The following is a 17154-nucleotide window of genomic DNA, read 5'->3' on the forward strand; positions in this document are numbered from 1 at the left end:
GGAGCTAAAGTCCCAGCACCATGACATCTATAAGAACAGATTTGTCAGTCTAGCTTAGGTTCTTCTCCTGGCCTTCTAGAGCCATTATTATGCTTATTGCAATAGTCAATTCTCTTTTTAAAAAGGATTTATTATATATATAAATCCTATAATATATATATATATATATATATATATATATATATATATATATATAGAGAGAGAGAGAGAGAGAGAGAGAGAGAGAGGACACACACACAGAGAATATGCCTCAAGTGTGCAGGTACTCAGGAAGTCCATACGAGTGCCAGATCCCCTAGAGCTAGACTTACAGATGGAAAAGAGTCACCTGATGTAGGTGCTAAGAGCTAAACTCAGTTCCTTTACAAGAGCAGCAAGTTTGTAATCTTTGAACTATGTTTTTAATCAGTCTCCAATACCAATATTATCTCTCTCTCTCTCTCTCTCTCTCTCTCTCTCTCTCTCTCTCTCTCTGTGTGTGTGTGTGTGTGTGTGTGTGTCTGTGTATGTACACAAGTGTGCAGTTGTTGGGTGACCTTTCACGCCAGAGGCTCTCACTGAGCTTGGAGCTCAGAGTTTCTGAGCTGCTAGGGTTGGTCAGGAAGCACTAGGGAGCCTCTTACCCCACCCCTTGAACTGCTGGGCAACAGGTTTCTGCATTCAACACTCAGGGCTTGCATGGGTGTTAGTGACTCAAACTCAAGTCTTGTGTTTGTTCAGCAAACACTGATCCTTGTCCCCAAAACACTTTCACCCACTAATCTCTGCCCCTACTCTTACTGAAATAGTTTGAGCACAACAGAAAGCTAACTAATGCTGAATAATAGCAGACTAAATTTAAGATGAGCCTGAGGACGGGATGGCCACAATGTGCACGGACCGTGATGTACCAGAGTCTTCAGGCAGAGAACGTAGGCTTCATGAAAATATTGGACAAAGGCCAACATATAAACTATATTCTTTTGTTCACAGAAGACATACACATCAGGTAGCATTAGCCAGAGAAAACTTTTGAAACTGGCAAGATAGTAAAAAACAGGAAAACGAACAAACAAAAACAAACAGAAAAACTGAATGGCAAAATTTGTCAGCAGAGGAAACCAAAAACAAGGCCTTGATGGTTAAATTCAACCAAACTTACTGAGAACTGGGTTATGAGGCAGACACTGCTCTAGGTCGACAGACAAATCTCAGGAACACAATGTTAAAGAGAGCATAGTGCCGATATAGTACAACAGCTGCTACGACAGATGAGGCTGGAGCACTAGGGAGCTCCGGCAAAGCAGTCTGCCATGCTGTCGATACACTGGCCTTCCTAGAAGAAGGGCTGGACATAGTTTACAAATACATCTTCTTTAAATGCAAGATTGTATAAAATAGTTGACTTGATTATCCTTAAAGGAGAAATGAATAGAAGATTTACTGTCAATTCAGATTTGCAAGAGCTGCACAGGATGAGAGCCATGAGCACAGGGCTGACAGAGAAAGTCAGAGATTTATGAGTTATGCCCTGAAGAAGGACATGCTAACTGAGACAAAAATAAGGAAAGGGAAAGTTAAGCAAAGGAATACAGAAAGTATGCTGTTTTGCAAATGGTATCATGGATCAGTTTTGTTTGAGGGGGGTTAATTAGGAAGAGACCCTTCAGTTTTCTACGTCAGAACCAACGAATCACACAGAACACACAGTCACAATCACAGGATCAGTGGGTCAAACAGGTGACTTTAAAGAGATGTAAGGCATTAGAACGACAGACCTTGACACAACACTGGTGGAGGAAACAAAGAAAAGAGAACAGTTTTGCATCACTTCCTGACCTCTGGAGACATTTACCAAAGAGGAACTCCAGATTTGGTATAAAACTGATTCGCAGTATGACCTGGCATCGACGTGAGACACATTATATCTGAATTCACTCAAATGGGGATATTCAAGTGGAGCTGATGCCAGACCTGGATCCTGGGGTGGCGTGGGGGGTAAAGAGCTGTAGGGAGTGGGAGGGGCTGCAGCCTGGGGGTGGGGGTGGAGTAAAGAGCAGTAGGGAGTGGGAGGGGCTGCAGCCTGGGGGTAGGGGTGGAGTAAAGAGCTGTAGGGAGTGGGAGGGGATGCAGCCTGGGGGTAGGGGTGGGGTAAAGAGCTGTAGGGAGTGGGAGGGGCTGCAGCCTGAGGGTGGGGGTGGAGTAAAGAGCTGTAGGGAGAGGGAGGGGCTGCAGCCTAGGGGTAGGGGTGGAGTAAAGAGCTGTAGGGAGTGGGAGGGGCTGCAGCCTGGGGGTGGGGGTGGAGTAAAGAGCTGTAGGGAGTGGGAGGGGCTGCAGCCTGGGGGTAGGGGTGGAGTAAAGAGCTGTAGGGAGTGGGCGGGGCTGCCACTTCATAGTGAGACTTTCTGCAGTTCCCAGGAAAAAAAGTATAGGACGACAAGAGAGAAGATTGAAGAGAGAAAAAGAGTTTGAGAGGAAGCGCTGAGCTAGCAGAGACGGGAAGTGGTTGTGGAACACTTTCTACTTCATATGGCATGGCTGTTCAGGTCTTGAAACTAGAATAGCTGTGATTATACGCATAAAACACTCACGAGAACAAGCCCACTAACATCCCCTTGAGGAGAGAGGCGTATGAGGCGGTTCTGGTGGGCCGTGAACAGTTAATATCTAGGAGGGGGCTCTTCCTACATGTAGCCACCTAGAAGTTGCCCATAATCCTCCCTGGAGGTCCTGTAAGCAACCCCAAAGAAACTCACTGCTCACCAAGGTAACCTGAATGGAATCATTTCTTTGGTCTGTTATGATACCCTATCTGGAATGAACAGACATTTGTTTAAGTCTCCCCAGGGAAGCTCACACAATAGGAGTTAACAAAGAATGAAAACCTGGGGAAGGGAGGTACCATGAAAGGACGAGAAAGAAAAAAAAATGTTTGAAGAGGTATGTCAGGTACCTCTTCAGGCCAGAGAAATTCCAGGGATAGGGTAAGAATGCAGGTGAAAAGCTGAGAGGTAGGGAGTGACTGAAAGGGACAAAGAAGAGGTCACAAATGCAAGAAATCTGCCTATCATGGAGAACCAGAACTAGAAATGCAAAAGAATGAGCAACTTAGAAAAGAACACAACTCACATGCATGTGCACACACACAACATATACACATGCATACATGCACATGCATAACACACACATGCTCACATGCATGCACATACACATAACACAACACACATGCTAGAATGCACACACACATTTCTAACTCACACGCACAAACACACACACACACATTTCTAGGCAGAGACATATGTGGAAAACCGTCCACTGACAGGAAGTGCCCTGCCACAGGGAGACAGGCAACTCCTCCTTTGAAGTAGAGGTAACAAGGTGAGGATGAGGTTTAGGTGAACCTGAAGGGGATATGGAGTAGAGAGACTTTGAGGAAAATCTGGTGGCCTTTTCAGTCCTCGTAAAAAGACAGAATGAGACAGCCCCTGTGCAAAATGAGAGCAGACAGCTGTGCTTGTCTCCCTAGCTCACTGAGAGGAACGCTGTACTCCAAGGAACAAGTACTGAAAAATGATGTTAGATGAGTTTGGGGCACACACCCTCTGCAGAGAGACTCGAAAATCCTCTTCAGATTGAGGATTGTGTGAGTATAGGGAGGGTGATTTTAAGGTCATTTAGATTTCTTCAATAGTGTTACTCCCCAGAATAGTCAGAAGGTGGAAGTGCAATATGGATTACTGGTTCAGAAAGTAGCTACGTCAGGTAATGCCAGAGTCACAAGGAAAATTGGAGTTTCGCTATTGTGAATAGGGAACACGAAGCATATAGGACAGTGATAAACAGGTAAGTAGATAGATACGGGTATGGTTGATAGGTAGGTGATAGATGGCACAATGATGATGACAGACAGATGACAGGCATATGGATGATGAACGACATTAGATACATAGATAATGATGATCAATAAATGCTATATAAATAGTTGATAGATTTTCATATTCATAGGTAATTGGGCTTCAAGAGCCAAGTTTCAGATTTATACGCTTAGGATTTAGTTCTTAATTTTATTTAAGTGCATATGTGTGTCTTTGTACTAGTGTATTTGCAGGTATGCAAGAATCCCCTTGGAGACCAGAAGAAAGTGTCAGATACCCTTGAGCTGGAGTTACAGATGGTTGAAGCTACCCAACATGGGTACAGGGATTTGAACTCCTGCCCTCTACATGAACAAAGAGCAAAGAACATTGTCCTCCTCCTCCTCCCCCCTTCTCCTCCTCCTCCTCCTCTGCCTCCTTCTTCTTTGACAGATTTCTCAGTGTAACAGCCCTCGTTGTCCTAGAGCTCACTTTGTAGAGCAGGCTAGCCTCAAACTCCCAGAGATCCGCCTGCCTCTGCTTCCTGAGTGTTCGGATTAAAGGTGTGAACCAGTGTGCCCAGCTAGGAACTGTTCTTAATGACTGAACCATTCCTTCTACCTTCAGATGTATTTCTAAAAGCTTCTCTCTTTGTTTTTCTTTTTTAGGCAACATAGATTACTTGTACTTGATTAAAAAACAGATTGGGACTCCCCCTTTAGAGTGTAGTACAGAGGCAGGCTGACCTTTGGTAAGTACCCGTGACTCAATGTCAGTCACCTGCATGGTCTCCAGTAACATTGACTTGCACTTTCTCCGGAACATCTCTTGCCGAGTGGCAGACATCTGCCCCCGGGAGAATCTACCTTGGCTACTGAAATGCTCTTGCTAAAACCGTCACTTTTTTTGTCGCTCCAAATGCAATTTCCACATCACTCACTGAGCATAATTATTAAAAAAAAAATAAACTTCAACTTCTTGTGTCAAGTTTAAATGATGCCATGCTATGAAGATATTATTCCCCGGGAGGTCCACTTGCTCTAGACTGATTTCCCCAGAGAAGCCACAGAAGAAACATAGGCAGGCTTAATATGTCTCTGGAAAACTGCATTAATCTAGTGTACTCTTTTCTTTCAATTATCTTCACATTTCCCCAAACTCTTGATGTCTAAGTCTTCTAAGCAACAACTACGATTTGCTTGTCTGTTTTCCTTCTCCTTCCAACTCAGGAACAGGGTTAACTTCCTCAAGCAATCTGTTTTCTGATTATTCTGCCCCACTCCTCTGATTGCCTCCCACATCCGCTTGATCGGCTGAAGCTGATCACCTTCTCAGTGTCCCCTCAGCGAACTCTACAAGAGGAAGGGACACCAATACCAACGTCCCCATGCTCTGCAGGGGCCTGAGGCCACACTCACTACACATCAGTTGGAAATCACATGTGAAGATTGGCTTAACAGCCCTGAAATAAAGGCATCATCAGATTGTGATTGACTCAAAGTTTTTCCTCTGTTTTCTCTTGTACTTATCTAGAGGGATTTAAATAATGATAGCTCAAAACATATCATATAAAAGTCACGTACACAATTTCTCCCTTCTGCTATAGCCTGTCATTGCTGAGTATATGTTAATAAAAATATGGCTTGGAAATAAAAGCATTAAAATAAGACTTAGAAATTTACTATGTACTATAGGTTTTTTGTTTGTTTGTTTGTTTTTGAGTTTTTATTTTTAGACAGGGTTTCTCTCTGGTAGAGCCCTGGCTGTCCTGGAACTTGCTTTGTTGACCACGCTGGTTTTTGAGAATCATCTGCCTCTACTTTCTGAGTGGTGTGACTAAAGGCATGTGCCACCACTGCCTGGCTACTGTAGATTTTTCTAAGGTGACCATCTGCATATGCCATTTATTATCATTTCAATTTACTGGGAATCTCCGCAAAAGCTATTTGAAAAGTCTTTTCCTGCAGTATATAAAAAAAAAATAAGTGTATACAAATTTGAAATACATACATGATATAAAACAAATTATTTTTATTGCATGGAATAATTAGGACATTAAGGGGATAAGAGTAAGTGTCTCTATATTGTTTCTTTTTTATTTTTATTTTGATGTGCCATGGCTAAAAACTTAAATATGTGAAATAAGCACACAGAATTTAAGAGATAATCAATGATGTCAAATCATGTATACTATTAAAAGTTAAGGTTTAGTAAATGTGTTTCTTTGCAAGTATACTAGAAAGATCTAATAGCGGTCAGATAGCTTCTGTAACCCCAGAGTAATTATTATAAGTAGCATTCATGATATCTACAACTGTAGTACAAAAGGAAAACCAGAGTGCATCTATAATCATTGAGAAAACACACTGATTGTGCCAAAAAGGATGTTTCAAGAGAGGTTTGAAGAGAAGAGACTCACAGCAATGGAGATAGTGGGCTGAATACAAGTAGAAACCTAGCTGAACACCAATCAGCATGAATCTCTTCACTTACAGACTGAAGACTGTGCCCACTGCCAAAGATTCCTGTCATCATGACTTCTGTTCTCAAAAAAAAATGGTCATTTTATTGTAACAATCTGAAATCTGATACGTATTCACACACACACACACACACACACACACACACACTGACAACACAGTACCCTGCTATGAATTACCTCCCCTCTCACTCACCCAGCCTCATCATTATGCCTCATTATTGACCCTACCCTTGAGTTGTGAACCAAAATCGACCCTTCCTTAGTTGCTTTTGTCAGGTATTTTGCCATAGCTATAAGAAGAGGAACAGAAATACCCACCCACTAAAGACCTCCATGAATAAATCTCATTCATCTTATTGAACTTTTAGAAACATGTGACATGTAAACACTCATTCCAATTTAAAACACTTTCTTCATTTGATTTCCCAGATGGCTCTCTATTTCTTTTTTATGAATGTCTACTCACCTGTACTTTCCCCCAGTTTTTTTGTTTGCTATCCTCTAATCAATGAAATAGTGGCTCAGGGTTCTGTTCTCTCTCTCTCTCTCTCTCTCCCTCTCTCTTTGGATTTTTGAGACAGGGTTTCACTACTGACTGGTTTTAGGGTTCTGTTCTTAAGATATTTCTGCATTCTTTCTTGGCCCCAGTTCTTAACTCTGAATCCATATTAGAATTATATGGAAAATGTCCAAAGGAAAGCATTTAGACTTTATTTCCTGTTCCCCTCATCCTGAACTACAATGACTCAGCCATTATATACAGTACACCCTCACATCCCATAGAAAATATCTCAGACTACAGACTCCAGCTCCCCATCATACCAAACATTGAAAAGCAACAGCCATAGAAATTATAGCAGTCCACATTCAACAAAATCAAAGTTGCCCTTACCCTAAGAACCAAGTTTTTTCTATTTCCAGTATCACATATTAGAGGAAACGCCACTCTTCTTCTGACCAAAATGCTGGGAGTCATCCTTCATCCTCTCATTTCTTTTGCTGAAAGTGTGTTCTTCACCGAAGTATATTCTACAATCAATGGTATATCCATAGCAACAGCATCTCATGGCCTCCAGCAATGCCACAGCGATGCTCACCCATCACTCATCCTCTGAATCATGGCAAGGGCTCTTACAAAGAGCACTTATTTGGCTGTTTTGTAACCTACTCTCAGCAAATAAGGTAATTTTTAAGAGCACTAAATCAGATCATGTTGGCACAATTTCCTCAATACTACAGCAGGGATTCTGTTTCAAAATTAAAACCTGCCACCATGGTTCATTAAGTCCCATGATCAGTTCAGTTCTTAGAAATATTTGATTTTTAAATATGATATCTTCTTAGATCTAATCTCTTTAGTTACCGCAAGAATACCAAAAGCGCTAACAAGATTTTATTACCTGTCTTTAAATCTTAGAAGAAAAAGAATAAATTTTATCAGATTCTCAAATTAATTTATTAAACCAAATATGATCAGTTACTCTGTAAGACACAATCACAATTAATCACAATTCATAATTATAGTTTAAATAGCAATCTTTTCAAGTCTATGCTATGATACTAATTGAATGAAGAGTAGATCATACTAAAACACATCTTTGCTTTTATTGTATAACAGTTTCTCAAAAATTAAAACACCCTCACTTCTAGGAAGATACTAAAACTCATAAAATATATGATAGCTTATGGGAGTCTCTGAAACTGACCAGATTCACTAGGGCCCTCCTTCTCAAACATATATAAGTTATAGGGATGGCTGAGAAACACTCTCAGACAAGCTGAACTGCCTGGAAGTAGCTGGAAAGGCAAAGACCAAACTAAGTTGCTTAGAAAAGACACTTTAGCCTTTTGAGCTGTTTATGCGTTGTGGAATATGCTCTAGGCTTCCATCTTTTGTGAGCTGTCACCCATGCTGGGACGGGATTTGGTGCTGCAGCTGGTTTTGAATTATTTGTGATCCTATAAGTAACCCTTCATACAAATACCTATAAGTAATCTCAATGAAACTAACCATTCACTCACTAAGTGGAACTTTGGTGGCACACACACTTCATTCTGTCATTATTTCTTACCTGGGGTGAGTAATATTTGTTCACATCTCCCCAGGAATAACACTTTACAACATTCTTAACATATATTACAGTCAACATATTGTGTTCTATTTGTCTGAATTTCACAGTGGTTTCCTGACTCATCTTTCCTACGCACACGCTCTAAAGCTGCAACCATTTGTTCAACACTTCAAGTCTTGCTTTATTGTTAACTATTCTTTGTGTAAAACTTGTGATTGAATTCAACTCAGGGCCTTGTGAACATCAATTACAAGCAGCTATCAAATCCCACAGAGCTGTGAACCAAGACACAAAAGTTAGAAATGTGATACTCACGATGATGACTCTTTCAAGGCCTCCATTCAAATGGGACTGGTACCCTTACAATAGAACAGGAATGGGGCCTTGAGAAGAGGGGAGTTTTAGTCAGCAAACCTTCCCACCATGTCATTCCAAAGAAGTTACTCAGAAGTCTTCTAAGATCAACAAAGTAAGTTGACATCACATACAGAGGTCAGTGACTCACTAAATGCTTCTCTGGTTGCTCAATTCTCTTGCTTTGGTAATGTTTGTGTATTCATTTGGTCTAGTGTGATGAACTCAAGACCTAAACGACAAGGAAACTATGTGCTGGTTTGTAAAAAAATGTATGCAATTACCTTTTTGAATCTTCAGCCTTTTTCTCTCTCATGTAAACATACTCAAATCTTTATCATTTTGAAACAAAACAATGTAAACCTGAGAAAAGTAGTTCTCTGGTTCTGTACTTCAGCCTAGTCTATGTTTTTTTTTTTTTTATTTCTTTCTTTCTTTCTTTCTTTTTTTAACAAGGGTTCTACTGACGTGTTTCCTCATACTATTGATCCACATCATTCTGGCTACTACATGAAAATGGTTCTTAGAAGAGCATTAAATAATATCCAAGTTACTATATCCAATAGAATTATTTCAGAGCTAATCTTTATTTGCCAAGAAAACTTGGTACAATTGGGTATGGTCCCCTTCATGATCTTAGATCTTTTTTTCCCTGTACTCCTGATAATAGGCTATCTAGTTTCTTCTTGGTTTCTTATTTCCTCCACCCAAGTGGTCGTTCAATTCTCTCTGACTCTGAATCCTTCCACTGTACCCTGTCAGTATGTCATTACTCAGTCTTACTTTCCATCTGATTTTGTTTCTGGAGAAAAGTATGACATTGCTGTGTGTTTGTCTCCAATGGCTCCAACACTTAACACTTCTATGGCAGAAAACTGGCCAGTCTCCAGGGACCTGAGACATTCTTAGAAATCTCTACTTAGAGAACGAACTGAGCACAGGTTCAAATATCTGCTCCGTGAGAACCAATATCGATAAGCATGCTTAGTTCTAAACTTTCTTCCAAGCCTCATGAATGTGTTTCCAAATGCGCTTTGGAACTTTCCACTTGAATTATTTCAGACTGACCAGATATAAGACTAGTCACAATCAGCTGCCAACTACATTCAGCTATTCCTCTTGATTTTGTAATTTCTAGTCATTTCCTCAATGACTGGAACTGGGAAAGTAATGGCAGTGCAGCTTAGAATGAGCAAGTGACCTTCAATCATTTTCAACTTAGAATTATTCATGCACCAAGACTTCTCCATATATCTGGAACCCATGTGATGACCTCCAGGCCTTCTTTTGTCTAGACACGGCATGACTTGGGTTTGAGAGCAAATATTCCTCTACACTTGCCTACTGTGCCTATAGCAAGCATATTGGTCTCAAAGCAAAAATTAAAACACACACACACACACACACACAAACACCCTACAGTTCCTAACACTGTATTAAAGATTATACTAAAAAGCACAGTGTGCAAATAGGGCCATAGGTTTCCTCAGCTTTTTCCATTTCGCTTGGCTCTGAATGCTCTCTGCTCCCAAGCACCCCACCCCTAAAGCTTCCTGGCTGATCTATCTGTATCATCATTGTTTGATTTCCTCCCCACCCATGTCCTGAGTGGATGCTGTGCTCATTTAAATGCTAGATCAGTTGCCTTAGACAAACTGAGTACAAAACCAAAAGCCAGAAATTCCGATGATGGCGTTCACACACAGCCGGCAGCTTTTAACATCACTCCAGATAGCCTGCAAAGATGTGGATTCTTATAACAAAGGGTGGGTGGAGGGACTCTGAGAATTGAGGCATGTTTTCAATATCTTTATGTTGGCGTGTGTGTGTGGTATACTTTCGAGTTTCAGAACTTTGTGAAATCATTTCTATTTTTCCTATTTGGGCCTTTACAGAAATACTTCTTGTAAAGTTCTCAATAATTGTTATAATTTCGTAAACATTTAAATATTTCAAGTAAATTAAAAAAAAAAAAAAAACGATGACTTGCCTTGTACCACACATGCATACGCATGCGCGCATGCACACACACACACACACACATACTCACAGAGTATTTGTTATTCTACTTAGTGTACTGAATGAGCAGTGAAACTGGTTAAACTTCTAGTCTCCAAAGCACTGGTCAATATTGCCCCAGAACTCACAATCTAAACCATGTTCCCCGAGTGTTATTCTGACATGCGCTGGAAAACACCGTGCCTCAGAAAACAGAACACAACCAAGCGAAACGTCATCCAGGCAAATTGAGGAACACCATGACATATCTTTTCCAAGTCATAGAAAATCTGTTTCTGGACGCTCTGACTGTAGCACTGTGTAGACATCATAAAACCCCATTATTATCCATCCCACTGAGACACTGGTCTGCTACACCTACAATCACAGGCGATGCCTTTTGTATGAGAGAAAAATCGTGGTGGTTTTAAAGTGTTATAAAACTTAGAGTGAGGAACTTAACCTCAATTTTGACATTTTATTCCGGGTTTTAAATTTTGGAATGTGTAAGTTGTGCAAAACTATATGGACTAAACTAAAATGATAATAATAATAAATAATAATAACTGATGAGGTTGGCAGGAATTTCCTGGAAAACTTGCTGTTGGCAAGAGGATGCTCAACCCTCTAGTATATTATGAAAAGCTGTCACAATATAAATGCCCAGAGAAACGTACAAAAAAAAGGATGAGGGGGGCTCTAAGAAGGAACAAAAATAAGATCATAGAGTCAGCATCTCCAAGAAGAATGTAAAGAAGGGCAGAAGCCAAAACCAGAGACTGGGCTTCAATCCACCCACACATCCAGATACCTTCACTGGAGCTTGTTAGCTTCTGAAAGGCGACAAGTCTCAAACCACTTATTATTTGACTTACAGCAGCTGGTCATCACTAGAGCACAGGAGGCTGTAGGAGAATCACAGTGAAGACCACTGCACATACTGCAAGTATGAAGGTATCCAGACCTACACAAGAGCAACCAAGGGAGTTCCAAATGATAGAATAAAACACAGTCTGAAAGAATAGAGCCTACGCAATGATGTCCTTCAGCAAATCACACAGAGTGGGGATACATCTTCAAATCAGACATCTTGGCAGCCTGGGCAGTGACCCTTTCCTGTTCACTTCACCATCATCTTTGTTACATCAGCTTATTCACAAGGTTAAATTATTTATGCAACATGTACATAGTACTAATTGATAAAATTTCCTGTACCCTTGGATCCTTCTATTTGATGGCTGGCTTTAATTCTTAGCTTCATACAGTATAAAATCAACTGAGAAGAGAGTCTTAATGAGGAAATGTTCAGATCAGATTGTAGGGGTATTTGTTGGAGACACTCTTATTAGCTTCGTAGATGTGGGAAAACCAACCCAAATGGGCAATGACGTTCCCTGGGTCTGAGTTCTCATACAGTTGCAGATCATATAGTTGTAGAGAAGTGGTCTGAACAGTAAGCATGCGTGTATGCATGTGCACATCCATTTCTCTTTGTCACTGACTGTTGATGTCATGTGACTGTTTTTTAAGGTTCCACTTGCCTTGACTTTCTTACTATGATGAACTCTAATAGAAACTGTGAGTTAAAATAAATTCCTCCCCAGAAGTTGCTTTTTTGTCGACGAATTTTATCACCTCAACAGAAAGAGAAACAAGGACAGTCTACCTTCAACTCTCTAAATCGACTCTACCTTTCTTTCAAGGCCCCACCCAGCAACTTAACCAGGAAGCATAGCATACCTTCCTGACACCCACCCCCATGCATCTTAGAAATGATTATTGCCAAGCAGGCAAAGTTCACTAGGAACTGACAGCAAATCTATGACGTAGGGATGTATAACATCCCTGTTTTCCAGGTAAGATACAACAACATGAACAGGCTGAAAACTCACCTCCAGACGCATCGTGGTCAGGGGTGAACTGATAGTCTGTATTCTAAACATCAGGCCAGGCCACCTCTATATGATTAACAGGAAGATTCCCCAGTTACTGCTTTACACTGTCTTTCCAAGCAGAGATACTCAATGAGATGCTGAAATTCAAGGTGCACCTCTTACAAACACTGACTCTAAAGGATCAAGTGTGGAGTACAAATATATTATTAAACATCAGTGAAACGAAAAGAAAAAAAAACCTCTTTAACAATATTGTTGTTGAAACCAATTTTTTACAAAAAATATAGCTATAAAGAGTAGACCTAAAATATATTAGCATTTACCATCCCTATGATAAGAAGAGTGTCTTCAAGACTAATGAAAACCCTTGGCAATTTGAATATTAGATGATACTAAATTACACTATAATTATTTCAAAGGTCAAGAATCTTACACATTTTGTCTTAAAACTCTCCACCTGGGTGATGCAATCAGAAAATTTAAGTATGTATGAAAATATTTAATTATACAAAACAGGAAGAAATCTACTAATTTAATAACCTTTAAGTAAAACGTGCTATCTTCCCCCATAAGTATTTTCTCCTGTGCTGCAAAACGAACATTTTAGAAGAATATGTGAACTATGTTAGTTTCAAGGAAGAGTGAGACACGATGGTTTGAAATAAACCAACACATCATGTACGAATACTTGGGAAACTGTAAGACTACAGGGTACCATTAAAAATACGACAGAGAAATACCCAAAATTTTTAGGAATCCAGTCGCTTAGGGGGAAAAAGCCAACACAGCACAAGTGTAAGAGCTGCTCCTGAAATCTCCAGAGGAAGGAATTTAAGCAGAGAAATGCACACTGAGATGAAAGTCCATGCCTCCACCAGAGCTGGACTGCCATCCACACTGAAGTGATGTTGTGAATTATCCTTAGCTCAGATTAATTAATTATTTCATTAGTTAGCGTGATTCTTTTTTTTCCCCCCTAGTTTTTTGAGATAGGGTTTCTCTGTGTAGCTTTGGAGCCTGTCCTGGAACTAGCTCTTGTAGACCAGACTGACCTCAAACTCACAGAGATCCGCCTGCCTCTGCCTCCCGTGGGTTGGGATTAAAGACATGTGCCACCACTGCCCGGAGTTAGCTTGATTCTTCGAGGCAGTATCTTACTCTGAGGAGAAAAACGGCCTTGAATTATGTCAGGACTCCAGAGAGGTCAGAAGAGGGCACTGGATTCTCTGGAACTGGAGCTCTAGACAGTTGTAAGCCAATATATGGATGCTGTGAACTGAACTCAGGTCCTCTGGAACAGCAGCCAAGGCTCTTAACTGCTGAACCTCATCTCTGACCCTCTGATTAGATCATTTTCAAAGCAGATTTGTCTTCAAGATTTTAATTTCCTTCTTACAGCCCAGCTTCCTCACACTCAGGACAGTCCTCTCCTCTCCTCATGAAATGTGGAGAGAGCTGTGGCCTTCCCAGCAGCCAGGGCCACAGCAAAATGGCTTTCCTCTGCTGGAATGGTCCCTGGCTGCAGAGATTTGTGTTACATGCTGGAGCAGGGGCCCTTGCAGTGGCTTTTTGTTTTGTGTGAATAAACATGGATGGGATTTGTTTTTGTAAAGCAATTGTAATGGGATATTTTAATGGATAGACTTAGAAAACTGTTTCTGTTTCGTTCTTTGAGGATCTTTGCTTTTTTGATTCTGGCAGACAGGGTTTTACTACCATGTAGCCCTGGCTTGTCTAAAATTGACTCTGTGAATCCAGTTAACGTCAGGCTTGTGATGTTTGCCTACATTATTTTGTTTCTGTTTCATATTTTCTTAAGCCTTCATCATGTATAATTATTCTACACGCAACTAACAAAAAAGTACAATATAATATTACATGAAAACTTCAAAAACAGCTACCCTCTTGGACATTGTACTCCCTTTTTGGTTGTGGTTTTTATACTGCATATTGAATGCAAATAACACTGACAACTTGAGAGACATATTTCTGGCTCAAATGACAAAAGTAATACACAGTTAATTCACAGTGTTTCATTATGACGATGAAGGGCCTCTGCTGATCAAATATGGGAAACAGTTTTAGAGTTGGGAGGCATTGTGTGTCCTAAGGTGAGGACTGGACTTCAGCATGGCTGAGCGTGTAGAGTGCTGAGACAGGGCTGACTGCCAACAGAAGACACTCGAGCAGCCTCTTTTAAGCTGTGTTGTCTCATCTGGGCAATGAATGCCCCCTCTGTAACAGAAACTGTCTGCCTGCTTTCTTCATGGGGGCTGCTATTCTGCTCAGCCACACTACTGTCCTGTGAATTGCATGCAATTATCAAAACATAAATGAGGAAACCGGTATTGAGGGTCTCAGAGAAGCCACCACAGTCAACAGGGTCAAGGTAAAATTCAACGTCCAAAGCAGATGCTCTGTGTTCTTGGTTTGACCACTGTATGCTATTTGCCTGTTTAAAGTTCTTAGAGGTCAAATGAGGAGGTGATTGTCTGTAATCCTGAGGCAAATGTTAAAGACACAACCTTAAACAAGAGCCAAATTCATGGAGATAGCTAACTTTGAGAATGTATGAAGTAGAACAGTGAAATTTTAGTCTAGATTCAAAATAAAAATCACAAAGTATGCAAAAAAAAAAATTCTAGAAACTAAAAGTGAAGCCATGGCCAGAACTCGACAATCTGTTTGGATGCTTTTCCTTGTGTTTCATACTCTTCTTGCCTCCAAAACTTGATCTTAAATGCTATTTTATGATCATTGTAGCCTATAAGGAACTCCTGCATCCAAATATTTGTGGTCAATCCTAAAAGGAGATCGGAGGGCAGAGAAGAAGATGAGGACAAAACAAAGAAATAGAGGAGAAAAAGACAGAGAGAAGGGATGTGTTTCATTCACACCCTGCTTCCTTTTCTCCTCCATATCACTACCAAAGCTGCATTCTTGCATTCCAAATAAATCCAAACACAATTAAAAGCAAGAACTATTGTAAAGCCATATAAGCTATTTCAGGTTAGACTTATATGCCAGTGGTATCACTTTTTAATATTAAAATAAGTAAAATGGAAAACAAGAGCCGAAGAACATAACAAGTAAATTCATATGTATAAAACAAGTAGATTTCAATTGCATTCAATTATTTCAGCCAATCACCTCGAAGGGAAGATCCTCTAAAGAAAATTGCATTGCCTTCCCAACTCCTTGGAGAGCCAGTTTAGTTAACAGCCTACCTACACTTCAGAGATGACCATGCAGCTTACATGTCAAACTCATTTTCAAATGTCAATCATGTCCTTTTCAATCTAATTAGTTTGGAAAGTAGTGTCACTGACCTGGAACTATACAGACCATTTATTATCATATCATTTGATCAACCCAATACTTTGCCTCAGTTGAGTTTAAGACACCTGTAGCCAAAATGTAATATCCTTTTTCCTACTCATTACTGGGAACTCTCAACACAATTCCCTATTTACAGCTCAATTTATCACTGTGAGTACGCATGGCTAGCTTTATGGAGACCTTCCACAGAATCCTCTTTAATATTTCAGGTCAATTAAAACAGAAAGGTAAGGAAAAAAATATATGGATAGTGACTATATACATATATATGCATACAAACATATTTTATTAGTACCAAATATATACAGTAGATTTTGGATTTCAGATAGATAATTGCAGATGAGGAAAGGAGGAAGAACAGAAAGCAATGCACATGGGAGTAATTCGCAAGTTTGACTACACAGACTGGGTTTTTGCTTCCTCTAATGGACCATATTGAGAGATTCTGCAGGTTGTCATCAAGTGAGTTTGTAATAGAGAAAAACTACCCTGGTCCATAGTTTACCTGACTTTAACTCAGCTAAGGCCCAATGAAATAGCACTGTAAAAGAAATCATAACCAGTTGCCCTGAGGTCAAAGAACATTGGCAAGTGTATGAGAGAAGACCAAAAGGGCTGGGCGGGGCTAGAGTGAGTGTGTGTTATGTGCTGGCAGCAAGGGAGTTGGAAGACAGCACACAGACACTCCTTGCCTGGTCTGTTTTCCAGCAAGACCGGGAAAATTACACGATCTTTTTCCTATTTCAGCTCTGCATATTAAGAATGAATTTGCAAGACAAATATGTAAGCAGGTAATCTTATCTCCACTGCACAGCATCACACACTGCACCACGGAGGGAAAGAATACCGGCACTCTGATATGCCCCAAAATGGTATATTCATATTTTTAACTGTGGCATTTCAAAAAAAAAAGTGCACCTGCTATATTTAAAGTAATGACTAGTCACTCTAGGATGGTAATCTAAAAGCAGAAGGCTGGCTGTCGGGTCTTCCTTTTTTATCCTGGACTTTTATTGGAAAAAGTTAAGTGGATTTTACCAAAATTTATGTTTGTCTGATGGAAGGGCAAAAATGTTACTCATGTTTTCCGGATCAATTTACTGCTTCTGAATAATTTTACATGAGATTTAAAAAAAAGAAAGAAAGAAAGAAAGAAAAAATGCACATCTAATGTATCCCCA

At 40.2% G+C, this 17154-nt stretch overlaps 1 protein-coding gene across 2 annotated transcripts in view; it reads right to left on the bottom strand.

Annotated features, from left to right (window-relative positions):
- The window catches only part of Mdfic (MyoD family inhibitor domain containing), an 89784-nt gene that overhangs the window by 14271 nt on the left and 58359 nt on the right, over positions 1-17154 (bottom strand). The gene's annotated exons all lie outside the window — the stretch shown is intronic.

The sequence above is a fragment of the Chionomys nivalis genome, chromosome 1, assembly GCF_950005125.1.
Source record: "Chionomys nivalis chromosome 1, mChiNiv1.1, whole genome shotgun sequence".
Taxonomy (NCBI): Eukaryota; Metazoa; Chordata; class Mammalia; order Rodentia; family Cricetidae; genus Chionomys; species Chionomys nivalis.